The 23,850-nt window shown below is 35.2% G+C and overlaps 1 non-coding gene across 1 annotated transcript; it reads left to right on the top strand.

The window, feature by feature from the left end:
• Positions 1 to 1,868, top strand: LOC110935962. Its single transcript, XR_004891672.1, has 2 exons — positions 1 to 157; positions 1,221 to 1,868. It is a non-coding gene; the product is annotated as an uncharacterized GPI-anchored protein At3g06035 (transcript).
• Positions 1,869 to 23,850: the final 21,982 nt, after the last annotated feature.

Raw genomic sequence — 23,850 nt, forward strand, 5'->3', positions numbered from 1 at the left:
CTATATATATTGTTCATCTTTCATCTTCGATTCCTTCACCACCAAGCAAAAATATTCATGGCGTACGTTCAGAAATACGTGATTCTCACGCTTCTGCTCCTTTCAATCTTCTGCATCAACCAAACAGTCAAGTGCGATGACGATAACGATGACGATGGTAACTTCACTATCTTGCTTTTTGATCTTAACTTCAAACACCCTTATAGTTTCTTTGTATTCATCTTTAGAACTATGTACATCTTCTTACTTTACCTAAAATAATTGATAAAGAATTAGGATGTGGCAATTTCGATTCATAAACCTTTCTATCGATTTCAATAAATGAGGCAATTTAGGTTATGTGTTTTCTCCATCAGGTCAATTGGATAAAACAAAAAAAAAAGTTTAGCAAGAAAGAAAACGAATAAAATGAAATGATGTTATGTCCACTTTCAAACACTCATTTAAAAGATTACACATGTTTGTGTAAAGGGTCCCCCACTTGAATCCTCCGCTCGAGTCTGGATTTCCGTATGCCAATTCAGACTCGGAAAGCAGATGCCAAATCATACTTCATATATCTGCCCACTTTCTACATTATAGGTCTATAGAGGTGGCAATATAACATATTAATGATTGAATTTGGATTTTGTCATGTCTAAAAGGTCGTTATTTAATTTAGTTGAAAAAGAATGGTTCAAATAAAAAAATTACTAAAAGAACTTCTCAAACATGTTAAACATGTAAAGTCTAATTAATGTATGAATAATTGTTAATATAATTTGGGAAGTGCCAATGATCTCTAGATCAAGTGGTGGAGGGCTTGCATTTCTCTTGAGAGATGCAGGTTCGACTCCCACTTGGTGCAGAGTGAGGCATTGGTGGGCAATGATAGGAGACCCAGGGAAACCTGGGTTGGATCCTTGAGCCAAACGGGTTTTACCGGTAATTTCACCGTCGTGCCTACAGGCGGGTGGGTTACCGGGTTTTCCCCGGAATTGGTGGTGGACTCGGGTTACTCTCGGAGTACTCCGTTTGTCCAGTGGGTGCCCCGAGAGTACTCGGGATTGAGTTTGTTGGCCGTTCAAAAAAAAAAAATATAATTTGGGAAGTACAAAAATAGTTAAACCCAACTTAACCTAGCCTATTTCTACATGCGCTTGGCCGTCAAATCTTTCCACCTTGATTACATCCAACAATTATTACCATTTAATTAACCTTTGTTTTCGTAATTTTTACAGATCATTTAGATGAAGAAGACATCCTTCTCGCTGGAATCAATAGCTACAGAGCAACCCTAAACTTAACAGCTCTAATTGAAAATGAGCGAGCTGAATGCCTAGCTGATGAAATCGCAGACCAATTTAAATACCAACCATGCACAAACACAACTGGCTCCAACACCGTACCTGGAACTGAACCAGAAATTTTCAATTATCCAAACCTTTTACAGAAATGTCATTTGAATGTCAACACTACCAGAGATGGTGTTATTCTTCCTGCTTGTGTTCCAAATCTTGACTCCACCCTAGTACTTTCCAACTACACTATGTCCCGGTATTCAAATTACTTAAATGACACCAAGTATACCGGAGTCGGGATTGGTTCCGAAGACAATTGGATTGTCGTTGTGTTGACTACAAACACCCCGGAGGGCAGGTTTTGGTAGTAATGTTGTAAACTAAATAAAAAAGAAAGAAGAAGGGTTCTGATTTCAACCATTTGTATTTTATGTTGTCTCCCTGTTGGAGCTATTAAATAAAAGACTACCAAAGGGCTTGTAGCCTAGAGGTATCATGTGTGTAAATTAAACTATTAAATAAAAGACTACCAAAGGGCTTCTAGCCTAGAGGCTAGAAGTATCATGTGTGTAAATGGTTTGAATTAAATTTGATAAGTTTTTATTTGATGAATTTTTATATGAAACCTAATTAATTTATCTTTTAGTGATGATTCTATATTTTGTAGTTTGGCATTGAACTAGTTCATTAATTAGCCAATTTAAACTGTCGTTTATAAAAGATATAATTATTTTTAACTTGTTGAGGTAATCACCAGTTAAGTTTTGGAAAGTTTGTTACTTAATTAAGATAAGTTTTGCAGGGTAACAACATATATTTGTGTACAGTCAGTTTTGGTCATCTTATAACTTTTAATGTATCTTGGTGATTAGAGGTTTTGGAACCATTAAAGAATGTTTATGTACAGTCAGTTTAGTTCATCTTATATCTTTTGATGTATTTTGGTGATTAGAGGTTTTGGAACCATTAAAGAAATTGTTTTATCAACTTGAATCAAAATATATTTCATTCCAATAATTTGGGCAATTTACATAAGGATAGCAGGTAGACGAGCAACAAACTGCGCCGTCATCCCATTCTGAATATGAAACCCTAATCTACTAAAAACAAAGCCTCGCCCCTGAAGGGTCGAAAAGTTGTTGTGGACCACACGCTGAACTCTAGACAAGAACCGAACTGCCTCTGCCTTTGGCGCCAAGGAGCCGAACGTGTCAAACGCCAGGGGGACAAAGGCATGTTGTATCCTCACAAGCTTTCGCGTGATTTTCCACCTTCTTTGACTCTGCTTTCAATACCGTTTGCCCCGCCACAAACCCATTTTCCCGGAACCCGGCTAGGGGGGATACACCTGTGAGATCGACAAAAGCATGTTTCCCGCCCTCCCAACCAAAAACTAGCACGGCAGCCAGGCGTAGGGTGGATCTCCCATCCGACGGATCTGTAAGGAAATTAACCGGTGCCTCTTTCTTTGCCGAGATCCCTGCACGCCTGAGAATATCCATTAACGCGTCTCGAACAAAGTCATTGCGATACTTATACCCCGGCAACTCTCTACAGTGTAACGCATGCTCCCCGTATTTATCCGGGCATGCTTTACGGCAGACTGGGCAAGTTTCATCATTCGGGAACATGGGGATCATCAAAAGGTACTTAAGGATTGACCGGTACTCCACCGCTGACATACGTTGACCCAAATCTTCAATAGGAATAACAGTTCATTGGTTCTCTTATACGACGAATAAAATAAGGAATAAATTTAAAAGAAATTTATTCGAACAAAGTAATTACCCTAAAGACTTAAAGTACAAAGTCGGTGGCATATGCCACCGACATGCACATGGCCATTTCCCTTTTTCACTCAAATAAATGCATATGTCATTTTCCTTTTTCATACAATACTTTGAGTAAAATACATTTAGGCCCCTTGCTTTTAGTTTTTTTTAAATTGTGTTTTGAGTCCATTTTGACATTTTCTCTTTTCACCCATACTTTGAGTAAAATACATTTTGACCCCTTGCTTTTAGTTTTATTAAATTGCGTTTTGAGTCTTTTTCCTTTTCAAGTTAAACTTCATGCATATGCCATTTTCCTTTTTCACACAATACTTTGAGTAAAATACATTTAGGCTCCTTGCTTTTAGTTTTTTTTTTTAAATTGCGTTTTGAGTCCATTTTGACATTTTCTCTTTTCACCCATACTTTGAGTAAAATACATTTTGACCCCTTGCTTTTAGTTTTGTTAAATTGCATTTTGAGTCTTTTCCCTTTTCAAGTTCAACTTCAGTTTTTCACCCATACTTTAAGTAAAATACATTTTGGCCCTTTGCTTTTAGTTTTGTTAAATTGTGTTTTGAGTCCATTTCCTTCCCAAGTTAAACTTCAATTATATTGCAATATTAGACCATTGAGGTTTAATCTCAAAAGTTTATAATGTTTCAACTTTATCGTTGTACCGTATATCTATACAATTTTTAGTTTATTGCTTTCTTTAATTATTTTCGTTCGCTAATTTCTTTTTTAAAAAAACTAAGGTTTGGATTCAACCATACATTGAGTTGAACTAAATACGTTAAGACATGCGCTTTCATATGGGTTGCGCATGACATAGCGCTTGGACTAATCTATTTGCAACATGCCTACGACGCATTGCCCGCGGATTGCATTATGAATATTAAAATTTATGTGTCGGTATAAATTCGAGTTGGTATACGTTTCGATGTAAACTTTTTTGGGGAACAAGTCAGGTCAAATATATTTGGTTTTTGATTGTTTTATGTACGTTTTCCAATTCTACGTTTCGAACCTACCGCAACACACTAAGGGTATAATTTTTTCCGTTGATATGAATATCACTTTTGATTACACGTGTTAGTTTTCCCTTAATACACATTTTATGCTTTTTGTACGTTTCCTATGTATGAGTCTGGTCACATATAAATACGATATACTTTACATTTTTATCCTGCTACAATGCTATTGAATTAAATTGGATACATCAAAATGTGTGTTTTCATATGTTTAACGCATTAAATAACGCTTCGACTAATCTATTCGATGTTTGCAATGTACTTGCGCCACAACGCGCGCAGGTTTCCCAGCCCCCATACGTTCACGATGTTGCAATTGTAGCCCCTTGACTTTGGTATATTCAAAGTTTCATAAAATGACAAATTTAGTCCCTAAGCCTTCTACTTTTGGATTTCCAAAACCACAACCTCATCTTTCAAACTTTGCTAGCACCAACCCTCTACTTTGGTTTTCCACCATCACCCCTTAGCTCTTACACAGTTACGCCACCAACCCGTTTCTTTTACATTTCCACCAACACCCCCTCATCTTTTACACATTTCCGTCACCACCCTACCCCTTGCACTATTACTCCATTTTTACACCCGCCAAACTTTAAAAAATTTGCAATTGTAACCCCTAGACTACAACTCCTACTTTTGCAAATGACAATGCATTGTGTTTTCCAAAATGTCTTTGACATTGTTTTGTACACTTTGTGTCTACCTTTGTGATTTACACTTTTTTTTGTAATTGTCTTTTACGCACTGGGTTTTACGAATCATGTTTTGTCTTACTATATGTTTCCACCCGTCGCGCGCCGCCGCAACGCGTGGCGGGCAAAATCCTAGTTTCTATAAATATTCAACGCATAATCTATCTCTATCTATTATAATAAATAAAAACTTTTGTGGGACAAATGTCGCATCCTTCTATTTTTCTTTTCCCGCTCATTATTTCGGGTCAAGACACGCTGCTCCATCTAAACCCGTTAAGCCACATTTGCCTATAGCCTTATACACACAAATCAAACAGCCTCTTCGGATCCGCCGTTTCAGTCGCTCTATCTATGCAAACCCTAAATCCATCGCCACTGCCTGCCTACCCTCCACATATGTATACATGGTTGCGCTTAGATGTCAAGGTCTCCTGATGTAGTGAGTGATACGATAAACGAAGATCAACACGTTGATTCTACGAATACCCGTGTGTCTCTTTCCCAACCCCCAAATTGCAACCCAAAGGCCACAGAATTTGAAGTGAAAAATAACTTTTCTCAAAATTCAAGTCTGATTGTTTCATTCACTCAAGGGACATATAAATAATGACAGAAATTCGAAACGGGCCTAAAAAAGACAACGGGCCAAACACAAGCCCAAAAACAAAATGCCCAAAATACTTGAAAAAACATAAAAATGGAAAAAACTAATAGAAATAAGCGTTTTTTCGGCCCGGACGGACCTCCGTAGCCCAAGTTAGAGCCATTTCAGTGAGGCCCCTTTTGTGACGCGATCTTGGGCCTCCAAGTACCGGATGGCCCGCTCTTCTACGCTTGGGCCCGCATCATCTCCTCACTAAACAACATGGAAATGTGAGTTTAGAATTCCTTGAAAACTTTGAACCTACTGATTAAAACATAAAAGTAAAAATATATTTTTTTTAGTCTGGACATTTATTTGAGTATTATGTTTTTTTCACTTGTCAACAAACAGGATGGAGTTTTAAGTCCTGCTGGCTATCAATAAAATAAGGTTGAGGTTTACCAAGTTTTTTCCTATAATAACAACTAGTGATATTCCCCGCGCTTCGCGGCAGGGATTAAGTTGGTATCAATATGGTTTGTTATGGTACCTGTACTCGCTATAGTAATTGAGAGAGAAAACACTACATCTATTCAAAACAAAGAAAAACACTTATCGATACGGTACCTGTGTTGTTCAATTGATATTGGTTCAGCTCATTTGCATTTCAATTCATGTTTTCTTTTATTTCAACATTAGGATAAATTATTTTTTAAACGGATGTTGTGCCGCTATCGTACCAAACCCAATCGAAACTGATTGAACAACATTTGTATCGGTGCCGATAGTTATTTTTATTGTTTTTGCTTTCGATAAGCTATACTATATTGCCACCTTAAAGCACATTATACCCTTATACAATTAGTAACTTGGGTTATGTCCCATTTTTCTAAAAGTCACACCCTTTAGTCCAATTTACTCACACCCTTTCATTTTATATTATATACTATTAATTAATAATTCATTTAAAATAAGTCGGGATGATATGATATATTGCAAAGCGGTGCAATCTTTGGGAACCAACCGACAAAATACTTGGAATCGGTGGAGTTTATCTTCTACACATGTTTAATGGTTGACTTTCATGAAGCAGTGCGTCATTCTACAAAAGTCGCAACGATTTGTGCAAACGGTATTTCAACCCTATATAAGGCAGCCTTTTACTTGATCAAAAATCCAATTGGATGGACCTAACCGACGCACAACAGTGAACCGCTGTATCTACCACGCAAAGCAACCATCTACAACAACGTACTGTTCCGACTATGTAATTGCGTACAACCACAGAAAGACAAAATTGATAATCGTTATTGGAAATTAACTTTGCCATCTTGATTTCTTGGTCGGAAAACAGGGATCGGTGTTTCCGTAGAGTTGCACTTTTACAGAGATGGATCGATGAAACTTTGGCTATGATATCAATTTGATAGCAATTGATGGTATATTAGAGAGAATTGTTCAACCAAGAAATGGACATTAGTTTTACAAATTAGATTGCATCGTTATTTATGGTTTTCGAAACAATGCTTCTAATCTTGGTGTTGGTTCGGTGGTGCTAACAGACACCGGTGATAACCGCCGCCAACTTTTCTGATTGATTTCCTCGAATGTCAAACATGATCACTCCTAAATCAATGCAACTATAGATGATGGTGAATTGAAAACGGAAACATGATCAAAATAATTTCCAAATCATATGCATGGAAAACGGAAACATGATCAAAATAATTTCTGTTCGTGAGCTTTGTGTTGTCAGTAATATAGAGTGCGGTGATAGAGACGTGGAGTTCATGGCGATGCTGAAGGACATACATCGGGAGGTTCAGCAATAGATGGAGTTGAAGCTAAAGTTTCTTAATTCTTGCTGTTATTGTTAGATTTGAACTTTAATGTTGTTCAGTATGTGATGTAATTATTGAACTTTTAATGTCATGAATAAATGAATAAATTTTAAACTTATGAATCTATGTTTCCTTTTAGTTTTACTTATTTAGTTTTTGAGTTTGATTTAGTTTAATTATTGGTAAGTCAACAGAAGTTTAATAATATGAAGGGTTGGTCTGATGGCGAACAAATAATGTTGATGTTGAATTGTGTATGAATATCTGTTTGGTAAGTCAACAGAGGTTTAATAGTTTCAACGGTTCGTTTGACGGTTAACAGATTATGTTGACGTTGAATTGTGTCTGAACATCTGTTTGGTAAGTCAACAGAGGTTTAATAACATCAGGGATTGGTTTGATGGTGAACAGATGAGTGCAAAGATAAAACAAATGTTCAGAATTTGATCATTGATAGTAGTTTTTTTGAAGAATCTGCTGGTGATGAAACAACTGTGTATGCTAACGACTGTTTGATTTACCACTGTTGACTAAATGACATAAATTTTAATAGTATTAATCTTTGTTGTCGCATCTTCATTTTAATTATTTCAGTCATTCCTAACAGTGGTTGGGCTAATAGCAGATGTTATTCTTACCACTGTTGAGTTACATTGATTGAAAACAACTGTTTTTGAAACTTATGCTTGTCTAAAAACACATCCACTGCTAAAATGGTACCGACTGTTGTCATAATTTCTGTTTTTCCTAATGACTGTTCATTTACTATAGTGTTGACTGTCATGCATTGTGACAACAGAGGTTCTGACGTGGACAAGTGTTAGCTAAAAATAAAACAACTGCTGAAAGTTATCATCTGTTGTCATAACTTCTGTTTATCTAACGACTATTTGACTTACACTGTTTCTAACGACCAACAGAGGTTTCCAAACACATTTTGTTAGACTTCTTTTAGACATCTTTTATTAAGTTTGTAAATGTAAATAACAAATTCAGTAAGGGGTGTATGTGTAAATATTTTTCATTTGCTGAAAATATGGGAAAACGAAAACACAACTGTCATTATTTCTTTAGCATCATTACACATCAAACATCTATCATCTGACTTCTTTCAAAAATCTCTTCTTCCCAGTCATTTTCTAGGGTTTCAACTTTCTTATTCTTCGCCTTCTACACTTGAATCACTAGAGGTTTTATTGTTTTTTCTTCAACAACTGGTATGTAAATTCATATTGTAATATTCTACATTGTTTAACCGATTTTAATTCAAAAAAAAAAAATTCAAATCCTATCTTGCTACAAATACGATTTTAAACGTTTATTGCTATACATTCAAGAAGGGTTTAGTTACTGTTTGAATCATTTGTTGAGAACATATTAAAATAGTTATTATTTGCAAAAAAATTTTAACTCATACTCTGTTTCTATGATTAATTTCAGTAGATACTCTGTTAATACAAAAAGTTAATGTTCATCTTCGAAGCCAACTTTTTAATTTCAATGTTTTAACATCTTTACTGATTCAGGTTTTGTCATGTATACTACATTTGTCAAGTTTCTTGATAACCCAAAATCTTTGAAACTGGTATGACATGTTTTTATATACATAATTTATTTTTATTGAGATATATATTTAACAGTTGTTATAGTTTATATTTTCTTACACTACTTAAAAATTATATACAGGATGTACCTATAGCCTTTGCTAATCAAAAGTGGGGAGATTGTTGGCAAAAAAAATAGGTTGCGAATCTATCATGAGTCTGGTAAAAAGTGGGTTGTGATGGTCAGAATAGAAAATTCAACGCCAATAATAACTGACGGTTAGGACAGTGTTGTTAAAGATCTCAATTTGCCGAGGGATACTTTGTTGGTTTTCAGACCGTTAGTGATTTTGGGCTTGAACTTTCATGTTTTGTTGATGGCATGTGTGGTGAATCTTATTTCACGTTTAATCGTTATGCAAGATTTGGTTTTACGGTATGGCTATTGATCTTAACTTGAATCCTTTTGCATCTTAAATCTGTTAACGCTTATTCTCATAAGTTACATACTTCACGTATAGTATTCATTATTTTTAATTTTATGCAGGTAATCGAAGACTGTTCATTAAACAGTTTTACGTAAACAACCCACCAAGTGGCAAATTTCAAATCTGTTATAAGGGTTCCTATTGGAATGTTGAGGTCTCTAAGGTTGATACGAACTTTGTATTTACTAGAGGATGGCCGGAAATGTGTAACGATGTTGGAATACTGGAGGATGATTTGCTTGTGTTTAGCAGAATTGATGATGTTGTTTTTGACATAGTAGTTTATAGAGATGAGACTGAGATTTGCTTTTCGAAGAAACCTGAATCTGATGATGATAGTGTACTTGAGATATCGAAGGCTGATTGTGTTGAGAATGTATTCAATGTACGTATGTATTTATTATTAGCAGTAAAGGTTTTAATTATTTTAGCATTATACAAATTCTTTCATTAATGTTGACCAGGACATCTATGATGATGAAGAAGTTGTGTCTGTAGGTGAAGGAAGAACCGTTACTCAGGTACTTACTAAATTATTAAAATTATTTATTTTTAATTTAACACATATAAGAATTTAATGTTTTTACAACTATTAGTAATGTTGTTTACTGATGTTACATTTATCCAATAATGTATTATTTAGAAGAAGTTATGAACGAATGCCGAATGCACGTCGAAGAGACGCATGTCTTTATGATTGAATAAAACACAAGATGTAAGTTTACCATGTTAAAGATTGTTATATTACTATGGTTATTAAAGTTACTCTATGACAACAGGTTAAGAAGAAAGGTAAAGTTACTTCTGAGAGAAAGGAGACAGTCAAGAATATGACTAAGGGAAATGCTGCCTTACCTGTCGACACAAGTGATCATATTGGATGTTCTTCATCTGCTCACAAAGTTAAGGTATCTATACTCGCCACTTAATCAGTATATCTTATATAAACTGTTTTTTTTGTGCATATATTCAACATTCCTTTAATTCACATGTATATGTTTACTTTTTCATCAAGGGGAAGAGAGCCGCCAACATTCAGAAAAAGCTTATCTGTAGAAATAAGATTATAAAGACTGCAAAAAAAACATTCTGGACATCTTTTCGACCCTGAGTTCTTTTATTTTGATCGCAAAGGAGACTATAGGCTGGTATACCATTTTTTATAACAAACTAATGATTTATGTTTATTTGTCTGACTATTATTTTTTCCACACAATACATGTAGCGTCTTCCTATTGAAGTTGCCAGACGAGCAGGTCTTTCTGTTGATCTTCATCCTTTGAAAGTTCAAAACATGGTTGGAGTTGTGGAGGTTAATGATGTTAAGTCGGAGTTAAAAGATTTGAAGCCACGTTATGCGTTGGACGGTTGGCGAAAGTTTATGACTGAGAATGAGTTGAGGTTTGGTGATATCTTGCACTTCACATATGTGTCTTCGGAACAGAAGATCGTATTAAATCAAGTTACCTCAGTTTAACAACGACATTTAAGTATGTTCTGATATCAGATATTATAATTATGAATTTTTTGATGGTGATATTGTATGTTTTTTTTAAATTATTAACTTGATGTTTTGCGGCTATGTATAGCTAACATGATAAAACACTGTTATTAGCACTTTATGTTTTATATATAGATGATATCATGCTTCTTTTTGCTAATAGTAACTGCAATTAGTAGAAACTTGGTTTATTAATTGCAAATTTGACATTCTTCTGCATTTATGGGTTTATGAATTCGGAATAATGGATGGATGTATATGACTGTATTTGGCATGATGATGTTGTGTTTCATGTTGTCAAAACCAGGGAATTGTCAGATAATAGATTGCTTTGCCCGATTAGATTATGTGTTAAACTATATTTCTTCAAGTCATTGTTTCGTTTTCTTGAATTTTATGTAATTTTGTAAAGAAATATAATAACAAACAGTGGTTTGAACTTCTGTTTGACTTTTGGTCAATAGTTAATGGAAACCCATGTTAGGTTCAACAGTGTTTTGAAGAGGAAAACAGTGTGAGAAGACAGTCGCTCTGATTAAGTTAAACATTTGTTCAGACATAAACAGATGTTTGGCCTTAAACAGATGTTTGGCCTTTTACAGATGTTTGGCCTTTTATATCAGAGGTTTGGACTTAAACAGATGTTTGAGCTTAAACAGATGTTTGGTTATAAACAGATGTTTCACCTTAAACAGATGTTTTGCCTTAAACAGATGTTTGGCCTTCTATATCAGATATTTGGACTTAAACAGATGTTTGGCCATAAACAGATCTGTGGCGTTAAACCAAACATCTGTTTGACTATTGGTCAACATCTGATTGACTTTTGGTCAACATATGTTTGAATTTTGGTCAACATCTCATTTAGTATTCAACAGAACATTGAATAACTCAACATCTGTTTAATTTGTTGTTTCGTTTTCTTGAATTCTATGTAATTTTGTAAAGTAGTACAAAAACAAACATTTTTACAAAATCCCAAATCACCCTATCATTAAAGTAATTTTGTAAAGTAGTTTGCTCTCAACATAATGGAATTGCTGTTGAATAAACCTATTGATCATTAATTTATATCAATTTTGTAAGTCTGCAATAATTATTTTTTTACTCTCTGTCAATATATGTTATGCATGGTTTTCTAAGAAACGACCCGTGTTTGCACATGGGTCTTACCGCTAGTCTATTATAAAAAATAAAAACTTTTGTAGGACAGATGTCGCATCCTTAGCCCATCCTATTTTTCTTTTCCCGCTCATTATTTCCGGCCAAGACACGCTGCTCCATCTAAACCCGTTAACCCACATTTGCCTAAAGCCTTATACACACAAATCAAGCAGCCTCTTCGGATCCGCCGTTTCAGTCGCTCTGTCTATGCAAACCATAAATCCATCACCACTGCTTGCCTACCCTCCACATATGTATACATGGTTGCGCTTAATGTTAAGGTCTCCTCACTAAACAACATGGAAATGTGAGTTTAGAATTCCTTGAAAACTTTGAACCTACTTATTAAAACATAAAAGTAAAAATATATTTTTTTTTAGTCTGGACATTTATTTGAGTATTATGTTTTTTTCACTTGTCAACAAACAGGATGGAGTTTTAAGTCCTGCTGGCTATCAATACGAATAAGGTTAGGGTTTACCAAGTTTTTTTCTTATAATAATAATGTAATTATATGCCAAATGAAATACTTATATTAGTTACTTTTGTTTGCGTTTTAGCAAAATAATTTCTTTAATAAAATGTGATTATACTATATTTATATATACTTGTGTAAGATGCATTTAGTTGATAAGTGGATCTTATTTGAGTGCTGGTTAAGAGGAGCGAGAGCATTCATTCCTTTTTCGATGGATATGTGAATTCAAAGACCATGTTGAATTAGTTTGTAATCCAGTATGATAAAATTGTTGAAGCTCGATGAGCTGAAGACGAAGATTTTAAGACCATGAACTCGAAGTCAGTTCTTTCTTTATTTAATCTAATAGAGGCAAAAGAAAGTTCACGTTACACTAGAAAGCTCTTTGATGTATTCACAAAACAATTGACTGAAATTACATTCAATTTAACCCAGGAGACGATAAGCAAAAATTTAGAAGAAATCATATATAAGGTAGGACAAATGGATATAAATAAAATATATTGGAGAAATGTTAACTTCCGTTTCTCAAAAAAGATAGATGTTACATGTTCATCCGCAAAGTTTGAAATATATGGGATATTATGAAAGCGTAACTTATAGCCTTGAAGAAAAGGCATCTTGAAGCACCAAAAAAGGAACATGTTCTTAGTGTAAAGGAAAGGACCATGACATCAACCGATGTTTGAAAAAGAATGTAAGAATAATTATAGAGAAAATTACGAAAATGGCCAAGAAAAACGTTGACTTACGAAAATAGCCACTTCACGCGTCCTTGGAGCAGGTCTTTCGACATCTTATGCGTCCGCCTGTAACGTATTGAGACGTGGCAAAAAGTAAGGTGATGCGTCAGCCGCCAACGCATCATGTCCAAAAAATATAAAAAGTATGCTGATGCGCATCTAGCTCAGCTGCATCCGGAGGCGCATGTATGGCTGGCTCTGGCTCGTTGTGTGGCTCGTTTGGAGGAGCCATAGGACGCATCGGGTGGCCTTGGTATGCATAATTATATATTTTTTTTCACATTAGTTTTATCACTTTGGTATGCGTAATTATATATTTTTTAATTGAAATTTAATTTTTGCCCACCTACTATATAATGCAACGAAAATTAGTTTTGTTGAGGGTATTTTTAAACATTTTGTCTGTCTCAATACATGCAACCAGTAAAATAAAACGCCAATGGCAATCTATCCGCCTTTCGATAGTCTCCAAATAGAAATGAAGTTGTTTCCATGTGTTGAAGATGACTCTGAGCTTTAGAAGTCCTAGTGTTTATGGGTGATGGTACCTGCCACTAGTGACGGAAGTGATCCGTTTTGCCATTTAAGGTAGGTGGTTTAACGAAGAAATTCGAAGAACTCACCTACAACGGGCACATTAGATCACTTCGTGTTATCGGATTTCCCCGTCCACGTCCTCTACCGGACCTCCTATGCCGCCAAATTGTTCAAAAACAAAGACGAATTGGAGACCGAGCTTTGTGGAGGAATTGGAGACCGAGCTTTGTGAATCATATTGTGTTATCGCTTAAAAATATCTTGTTTAGTGCGTAAATTTTTGTTGGTTTATTTTGGTTTGTTTTTTTATTTGTTTTTGTTTTATTTGTTGTATATAAAGGTAAATAAAAAGTTGTACGTTTTTTCTTTTTTGTATTAGTTATAAATTTGTCATTTTTATCCATATCTCCATCTATATATTTAAAATTTGGTCACTAGTATAACACTACACAAATAATTAGAAGAGATCGGTGGTGGTGAATTTGGACCATCAGGTGATAGACCAGAGGCTGGGTGCAACCCTCCACCAAAAACCAACGAATCTTGGTTAACCCCTCCACCAGGCTACCGTGCACCGCCACCAGCCTACCGTGCACCGCCACCAGCCTACCGTGCTTACCAAACACCGATTATTAGACCTCGACGCTCACCCCGTTTAAATCCTAATTTATTCAACCCGGCGCCTCGGAATACTTATGATTAGTGGGACAATATCACCCATGAAGAAGCAAGCTTTGCTTACGACTGCGCCATGGCAGAACTCCAGTTTTCCTGTTAGCGAGTGGGTGGTAGTCAGTCAAACTACATGGATTGTGGGGAGGCCAAGAAAAGTGACTAGCGTTAGGCTTGGTTAACAATTATTATGTTATGTTTATGTTTGTTATTCGTTTAAGCCGTATACTATATAAATATTATGTCTAAATTAAATTTTGTAATGGGTGGTACTACATATTTAATGGTAAAATGTATGTTAATATGTTATCAAAGAAATCCAAATTTTAGGTGAATTAAAAACAAATTTTATATATTAATTTGGTAATTTGTTATCAATACACATAAATATATATATCTGAATGTTAAAAAAAACAAGGCTCTATTTTCTAATTTTTAAATAGTAAAATATTAATATCTTATTAAAGAAATCCATATTTTAGGTTAAATTAATTTGTTATAAAAGAGAAATGAAAAACAAATTTTATATAAAATTTAGTAATTTGTAATTATCATTACACCTCCCCCCCCCCCTATTATTACCGTTTACTCATAGTTTTTTTTTTTTATAAATTGTTAATTATACTACTAAAAAAAGTGAGCAAAATTTATATTTAGACTAACTTATTTAGGGATGACCATTTGCTAGTGGGTACTGGTACTAAATCGGTATCGGTACCGAATTTTTTCGTATCTTATATTTAGTGATTTTGTTATTTTTATAGTATTAATTAAATTATAAAGGAATTATTACATAAAGAACACAAAGTAAAACGATCATGAAAGTAAATTAAAAATTCCATATTAAACTACGTTAGGACGTGGTAAACAATGCCAGAAATACAAATTATCTGCCATGAACCTTCTATATGACTTCATTTTTTGATTGATGTCACCGATGAGATTTATGTGTTTATCTGTAATGAGATGCTCCATCAGCATACATAGATACACAGCTTTGTTTCCAGACAAGGAGCAGTTTGACACGACATAGTCATCATTCATTCCGAATGAAATGATTTTTTCTGGTTTTCCGTCTTTTTCCAATAGCGCAAATTAACTAATATTGCTCCTAAGTATACGCATATTTTTGTTAGCCTAGGGATGACAACCTGTCTATATTTTTCGCCTGCACAGATGTCTTGAACCGGGAACATTACCAGCTATTGGGTTGCCAGCTCAAGACGTAGCATTAGCCACTCCTTATTTTCTAGCGGGATCGGGAAAAAAACATAATCAATGTCAAAAAAGGAAGGAAACGAGCTTAATTTACCGTCACAGTAAGTAGCCATGTTTTTCGGAACCGATTCCAATAAACACTCATAAAACTTTGGTGGTAGTATTGTCCAACGTAGATTTAACAAAGGGACTTTTTGAAGCTTTCTACTTCTCCAATTCATCAGTCTTCCAACCCAGGCTTCGATATGCTGTAAAAATTATAGTGTTGGTAACATATTTTAACAAATTATAGTTCACGTAAAATTGTTGATATAATTTACTGTGTCGTTGAGATAGCCGTTGAAACAAAATCCCAATAAAGTTCCCCAAAAGTTTTTGTCAAGCTGTACGGATCTATTAAAAACGGCTGAATAACATAACGGCGCGTCACCTCTATTGTAGAATTCGAGCACATCTTTCGACCAATTTTCTGCTTCATCATCTGGTATCGCCCATCTACCGCGGTTGTGCTGATGTAGGCTATGTCTATTATGCAGACAATCTTCTTCTCCCATTTTTGGGGGGTTGGATGATGTTCCGCTTTCTGTTGCATTCACCGGCTTCCTCCATCGATTAAGGATCCAACTTGATGATTTTTAAGTCGGTTTAGAGCAGTATTCTTCACCCGCTAAGTCTTTTCCCCGCCGTTGAGACATGTTTTTTTATTAAATTTAGGGAACCACAGATCTTTACGTGTTTTTGCACTTCTAAAAAAAAGTTACTTATATAAAAAAAATTTACATTAAAAAATAAAAAAAACCAACTTAATTGAGATGGGACGTTCCCAATGCATCCCATGCGTCTATGACTCCTAGAAGAATGGGCCTTGACTCCTAAATTAATGTTCTCATTAATGTGACCCTTTAAACTTTTTGAAGACGCATCCGATGCGACTACGCATTGTACGAGGAGTCCATAGGCGCTTCCGGGGTTAGACGTCTCCCATTGCAGGGACCACCACATGTGGTGGTTTGACTGTTCCTTTCGACGCTTCCGAAGTGGGTAATAGGGACCACATTTGATGGAGCTCCGACCCATCTTTCCTCACTAACTAACACGGTCCGCCCCGATTCGTTTTTGTTAAGGATTCAGTTACTCTCCGACCCGATCCGACCCATTGTTGTAACGGAAACACGCACAATGAATCAGAATTATTGGGAGGATGACCCTATCCCAAACTTTAACATTGAATTCACGGTAGAAGACACGGCCGCAATGCTGGACAACACTCTTCCGGCTACCACTAAACGGTAATTCTTTAATTTTAATTATTTTTGGTAGTGTTATTGGTTTTTTAGTTTTTGTTGTAGTGTTTACAATTCATTATCCCACTGATGTAGGCTAAGGCTCCTAGAATTAGAGTTAGAACAACTTGGACAGTTCTAGATAAAATCAAGAAGAAAATGACAGGTAATTTAGAACATAGGCTAAGGCAGACGGTCTTTGGTCATTATTCGGATCTTGAGTCTATGATTTGTGAAAGCCCACTTTTGCTCTGTGTTGCACGACATCAGGTTCCCACTGCTAATCCTAGCAATGGAATAACTTATGTGTTTGGGAATGATTTTCTTCATTTTACTCCCATTCAGTTTTGTCTTATCACCGGGTTTAGATTTGGACCGTTTACAAATACAATATCTAATGGATCACCTAGTTCGTTCAGATCAAGAATTTTCCCGGGGATACGCGAAGTAAGGTTACGTCATGTAGAAGATGCATTTGATTCAGACTGGGCACAACACAATGAAGACGATTATTTTCGTCTATGTCTGTTGATGTTACTAGAGTTAGATTTTAAAGGTACCCAACGGTTCGAAACCATTGACAAAATGGTTATGAATTTGGTTGATGATTTACAAGCATGGAACAACTTTCCATGGGGTAGCTATCTTTGGCAGACCACGTATTTGCATGTATATGATTTGAGTCATCGAAACCAACAGGGTAACGCCGGGTTCTCGTTTCCTGGTTGCGTATATCCGTTCAAGGTACAAATTTTGATTTAATCTGATGCAATACATTGCAACCCCTTAATTAAAATAAATTTATGTAGATGTGGATTTATGAAGTGTTTCCAGAATTTAAGGAGATGGGTTCATTTTTTAAACACGAAGCAATTCCAAGATTTTTAGGTTGGAGGCTTGGAAAAAGGGTTACAACTGCTACCGTTGAACGCATTTTTTGAATCGGCACAAAAGGTAATTGTTGTACTTTGTTATTTTATTCTCAGTTATATTGTATTAGAATAAATTGATTGATAAAACTTTTCATTATTTAATTGTTAGAATGAACATTACCGTCCGATTCAATCCATGTTGCCCACTACTGAGGAGATGCAGACTGAGGGGTACATATCTAGTTTGCAATTTTTAGAAAGTATTCGTATAGCAAGCCAGATACCCCGTAACATGCAGCCCAATGACGATACGATGCACACCAGTGGTTTTAAACCAAATGATGGGGTTGGTGACGAGTTTGAAGGTTATGCACCGTTGTCCCCCATGGGCACCGAACAAGCAAGAAAAAGAAGGTCTACAATTCATGATGGAGGAAATGTTTCAAATGCGGATGAATTAGAATTGTCTCTTGTGGAAAAATTTAAATCAATATTGGACAAGAACAATGAGAAGCTAACTCTGCTAATTGAGGCAAATGTGAGGGTGAAATTAAATAAATGTGTTTTATGTAATAGTGATGCTATAATTTAATATGTTTATTTGTTATGCAGCTAATGAGTCTAAATGTTGATCATGGTAGCATTCATTCAGTTGGAAAGGTAATGTTGTATTGCAAGGATTTATGCAATTCAATTACATCAAAAATAATATCTACTAATGTTCCTTATCACTTAAACTTATGTATGTAGCCGCAAGTAGACTCGTTTGTGAACTTCAATAATGTTGGTGCTTATCATGTGGCAACAGACAACTTGCAACCGTGTGACAATCTTGTATGTAATAATACAAAACACTTAGTCGATGATGCCGCGAAAGTAGCATTGCGGCGATCAGAGAGGTTACTAAAGTCGGGTCCGTCTATGCTATCACCTTTTGTTTTGTTGAAGAAGGTGTCAAAGAGAAACAAGAACAAAGAAGGTAGTACGTGTACGGATAGACAGATAAAAAAGATCCGAGATTGGTATATCAACGAACGTTCACTGGTAAGCCATATGGATTCAAGGATGCGGAAGCTTGGAAAAACGATGGCTGGTGAAGTTGGCCCAGAATTTTGGTCGTCGTTGTTAGGTGACGACGGGTCCGGTTGGTTAAGTGATGATGTAAAAAAATTATCAATATTCATGCTTCCAAATTATTTTTATTTTCAAAACTGTTATTTTAAAAAATTTTCAAAACAACATTTATACGGTTGGAGGATTAAGATGTATGAGCAGAGGAACCAAAGCGATCGTTGGAGCATTCTACCACCCTATTTTCAAATGACCATAGTTGAGTGTGATGCGCTCCGGAGGTTGGAAGGCTATTTCAATGGGTCCTTGATTCCTATTCCACCAATTTCCGAAGTTGACGAGGTAAGTTATGTTTGAATGCCGAAATGTTTATATATATTACATTTAAAAATTAACTTTTTTATGCATGGATAGGTTTATGTTCCGTTAAATATTAGAAACATGCATTGGCTTTTGGGGGTGTCCTACCTTCGCGATCGGACTCTTACAATTTACGACAGATACGTCATATTGTATATATGCCACTGTAGTCTATTGAATCACTTTCTTACAATTTACATATGCCTACGTGTGTAGTCTATTGGAAAGTGAAACCATGGTGAAAGATAGAACGGAAGTCATTTACCACATCAATTTTGCCTTCGACATATTGCTATGCATCAACGGATACTATGCAGACGATGAGCCATTAAAGATGTCATTGCCGTTCAAAGTCCTTTACCCCAGCCAAGTCACTCAACAATCAGGGAGTTTAGGAGATTGTGGTGTATGGGTTTGCATTTTCATGGAAAGGTTGATCAACAAGCAACCCGTATATCGAGAAGAAAACACCGCTACGACTGCTTACCAAATGAGGCAAAGGTTGGCAATAATGTTCTACGATAGTCTCTTACCCAAAAACTTTGATCTCGTCAGTAGTTGCCAGTCATTTGAAAATGATGTTGATGACCAAGTTGTATAACTGTGAACAACATGAGACTTTAGTTCTTATATATTATTGTGGGTTATGGTATAAAATGTTTATTGTGATAAAAGGTATTATCACATTGAACATTTGCATTCATACCATAGCTATACGTGTGGGCAGAAGTAGGTGACATTGGGCCGACCCAATTCTTATTCGGGTTAAAAATGGCTTTTATTGACTTTTTTGCATTACATTTCAGTCTCATATGCTTCAAGAAAAAATGGCATTGGGTCGGCCCAATTCTGATTCGGGTTAATGACAATACGGGTGGGCAGAAGTAGGTGACAATCGGATGGCTTTTATTGACTTTTGTTTTTGTTTGCATTACATTTCAGTCTCATATGCTTCAAGAAAAAATGGCATTGGGCTGGCCCAATTCTGATTCGGGTTAATGACAAGGTTACCCCAGTAAGAGGTTTTTGGGACCCATTTTAATGCACGTTTTGTTTTTGTTTGCATTACAAAAATTTTTTGGACTCATATGCTTCAAGAAAAAATGGCATTGGGCCGACCCAATTCTGATTCGGGTTAATTAGAAGGGGGGTGCAGAAACAGGTTTTTGGGGCCCATTTTAATGCACGTTTTGTTTTTGTTTGCATTACAAAAAATTTTTGGTCTCATATGCTTCAAGAAAAAATGGCATTGGGCCGGCCCAATTCTGATTCGGGTTAATGAGAAGGGGGTGCAGCAACAGGTTTTTGGGGCCCATTTAAATGCACGTTTTTGGTGCTTAAAAATGAACAGAATTTTTTTAATAAAGTAGTAGATATTATACAATAACAATTGACGTCGTTCCTTATTTTTGATCATTATAAGTGGAATGTAGTGTCATATGGGCTTAAACATGGTCCGTTAAGAATTTAAAAGTGTCATATGGGCTTAAACATGGTCTGTTAACATTTTAATTTAGTACTATAGCGACATAACAAGTCTTAATTATATAGTTTTGTTAATGTATATGGTGATTACTCATTAATATTATCAAAAAGATTATAAATTGATCTAACACCCTTGTTACTATAACAAAAAAGGTCCATTTCATACATATCTTAAATCTTAAAACCTGTTAACCAAACTAATAGATAAAACCAAAATAGGTTAACATACGGCTGAACTTAGACATAATTGAGGAGCTATATGAAGACTTATAAATAAATCTTCATAATCTGCCAAACCAAGACGCGATCAAAGTCTTCCTCATACGTCAACAGGTAGTCCACCAGTGCTTCCTCGATAGCTTCGTCTTCAGTCGGCTTCATATCGGCCTTGGACACGGCGTTTACTCTTCCGTTAAACATGGAACATTTGCACCGAAGGTAGGCGCAACGGGTCCTCAGCTCGTTCATGTCTCGTGTCGTCTGATGAACATGGATACAAAACATGTGGAAGACGCTGTTCAATAAGCCGTCATCCATAGTCGTATGTATGCATGCATGTCGTATTTCAACGTACGACATTGCAACTGCAATGTCTTCAGTTTCGCTCCATGAACCATTTGCCATTGTGTTTAGTGTTCTCAAAGGTTTTGTGTAGTTTTTTATGGGTTTAGGAGATGGTATGAATGATAATAAAAGTGGGCTATATATATAGGCAACAAGTAGAAGAATATTAAATGTAAATTTTCTATGAATAAATAATTTTAGTTGTAACTTTAAGTTTATTAAAAGAAGTCATTTGCCATTCCATCTTTTCATTTTTCTATTTTTTGTCATCTCCTATTCCACTTTTATGAAATGAATTCCTTTGTTTTTTAATATGGACATGTATACACGGATATGTAAAAAAATGGAGGTGATGTTTTTTTTATATTTCACACTCAATCAACCATAAATGTATGTCTCCTATCGAGTTACAAATGTATGCTTCCATATAAAGTCAAATATATTAAGTGTTCAAAAAAAATATTAATAATAATAATAATAATAATAATAATAATAATAATAATAGATACAGATTTATTAAAAAAATGGAGGAGGTAGGTGGATCTTATTATTGGTCTATAAATATGGACCATTGGTGGGAATTTCTTCATACCACAATATACCACAATAATATCGTCAAAAGGAAGGCGTTAATCAAGCATTCCAGATTGTGTAGAGAACACTGTTTGGCTTAATTGGAATGACCAATCTGTTTACTGGTCACAAAATGTTCTTGAGTTCTACTACGACGGTGGTAGCCAATTTTGCTATTCAACTTATATGGGGCAAACGCCGTTAGACAGAGAGTGGTGGGGTGGAGTACTAGGCTATTGTGGAAATGGTTTTATGCAAGAAATGGTAATTTGATTATTTTACATAATTTATTATTTTTATTATTTATAATTTCTAAATATGATCATTTTAAAAATTTTATAGCATGTCCGTGCATGGTGTAACAAGCTGATACAAGATAGAGAAACAGAAAATCATCGAGGGACATCTTCATCATATACTGTTCGTTGGACCATTATCCCCCCAAATTTTATAAACCTTCTGGCGGAACAGGATCAAGATGCTTACGGATACGTTACTGGCGATGTAGGACTATACCCTGCCTTTTGGAAAATGGATACGGTAAAAAAAAGTTTTACAATGTAAGAATGACCAACATAGATATCCACTCACTAAATATTTACCGTATCTCCTTTTCAGGTTTACATACCAGTGTCACAAGCCAAAGAAGTCTGGATAATCTTAAAGATAGATATGCACTCTATTACCGTTTATTTTACCAATAATTGTGATGCACTTAATTGCGGGGAACGATTCTGCGTTGTAAGACCCGTCTCTATTAATCAATATTATAATATTAAACACGCATTTTATACGAAAATGCAAGCTTACAAAAACTTTTTCAAGTTAAACTTCTTACATAATTTAAAACATTCCAAAATATAATTTCAAATGTTTACAATATCCACTTTTTAAACTAGAACAAAATAAGATCGTTGCGGAAACTTCGAGACATGTGTTCGGTTCTCCTTTCTTGCTTGATCCTCATCCGGGGTTTCATAAGACATTCCTAAAATCAAAACCAACATAAAAGTTAGTTTTAATAGTTTCCCAACAAGTTATAAACATATTTCCATCCAATTCATTCATCCATTATTCAAAATTCTTGTTTCCTTCGAATTCAAATTTCCGGTTCTTAAACCGAATTATTTGACCCGTTATGGGTATTTATGTCAAACTATAATTTTATCAACTCTTATAAAAAAACTCATATTTCCTCCAACAATAATCCATATTATGGTTGGTACATGTACCCTTCATGAGAGTATCATTGCTTGTGCGTACCTGGCATGGGTCAACATTGACTCGTTTTTAATACATTGCATTACCTTTCGCCAACTTTGGCAAAGCATGCTCATACTTTCCGCTTGCTTGTATTTGTAACACTTAACAATACATAATATTACCAATCATCATTTATATTGTTATACAACTTCTGACCAAGTATTGAGTCAAAACTAAGTGTTTAAGACCCAGAAACAATTTCTGCAAGTACGGATCTGCTTGCTGTCAACAACTATTTTGATGACAAAACGTCCGCGAAAACCATGTTAAACAACTTCTGAAAAATTTATAAAAATTACCAATCATCATTTATATTGTTATACCACTTCTGACCAAATATTGAGTCAAAACTAAGTGTTTAAGGCCTCGAAACAATTTCTGCAAATACGAACCTGTTTGCTGTCAACAACTATTTTGTTGACAAAACGTCGGCGACAACCACGTTAAACAACTTCCAAAAAGTTTATAAAAATTACCAATCATCATTTATATTGTTATACCACTTCTGACCAAATATTGAATCAAAACTAAGTGTTTAAGGCCTCGAAATAATTTCTACAAATACGGACCTGATTGCTGTCAACAACTATTTTGTTGACAAAACGTCCGCGAAAACCACGTTGAACAACTTCCGAAAAGTTTATAAAAATTACCAATCATTATTTATATTGTTGTACCACTTCTGACCAAATATTGAGTCAAAACTAAGTGTTTAAGGCCTCGAAACAATTTCTTCAAATACGGACCTGCTTGCTGTCAACAACTATTTTGTTGACAAAACGTCCGTGAAAACCACGTTAAACCACTTCCGAAAAATTTATAAAAA

This window comes from Helianthus annuus, chromosome 4 (assembly GCF_002127325.2).
Source record: "Helianthus annuus cultivar XRQ/B chromosome 4, HanXRQr2.0-SUNRISE, whole genome shotgun sequence".
Taxonomy (NCBI): domain Eukaryota; kingdom Viridiplantae; phylum Streptophyta; class Magnoliopsida; order Asterales; family Asteraceae; genus Helianthus; species Helianthus annuus.